Below are 517 nucleotides of genomic sequence, written 5' to 3'. Positions count from 1 at the left end.
CCAATCCATTTTCAGATGTGTGATGTAAAACCTTATAATCAATGGCAATTTTTTTCTTCTTCTAACATAAACAGGCAAAGACACCCAGAAATGTTTTTCCACACAAGGCTTCTGGTCCCAATCATCATCACTTCTGATGATGTCACATACACAGCGAGTCCACAACGACTTAAAATTGTATTATTTTTTTATTTGTCATTTTTCTGTTCTCTTTTGTTGAATATTGTTTTCATGTTGACTTCCTGTTGTGGGCGGAGTTTTGCGCAGGTGACATCGTTTCTCAATAAAAGGCCACAGGTCGCTCTGATGAGCACTGCACTCAGGCCAAACGCATCTGGTGGCTCTGTGGGTTGATTTCCTCCGTCCGTCCTCGGCATTTCCAGCCCTTTACTAATGGCAGCGTCTACATCTTTAAATACAAATGCTTTCTTTGTTTAATTTCTCTATTGTTCTTTTTTTTGTAGGTTCCTGTAAGGTGCTGTGAACTGGAATGTTCTGTCGTCATGGGCGTAGGAAG

Source organism: Poecilia latipinna, unplaced genomic scaffold (genome assembly GCF_001443285.1).
Source record: "Poecilia latipinna isolate Pla-1442-1.1 unplaced genomic scaffold, P_latipinna-1.0 Scaffold6212, whole genome shotgun sequence".
Classification (NCBI taxonomy): Eukaryota; Metazoa; Chordata; class Actinopteri; order Cyprinodontiformes; family Poeciliidae; genus Poecilia; species Poecilia latipinna.
Note: the sequence above shows the minus strand (reverse complement) of the source record.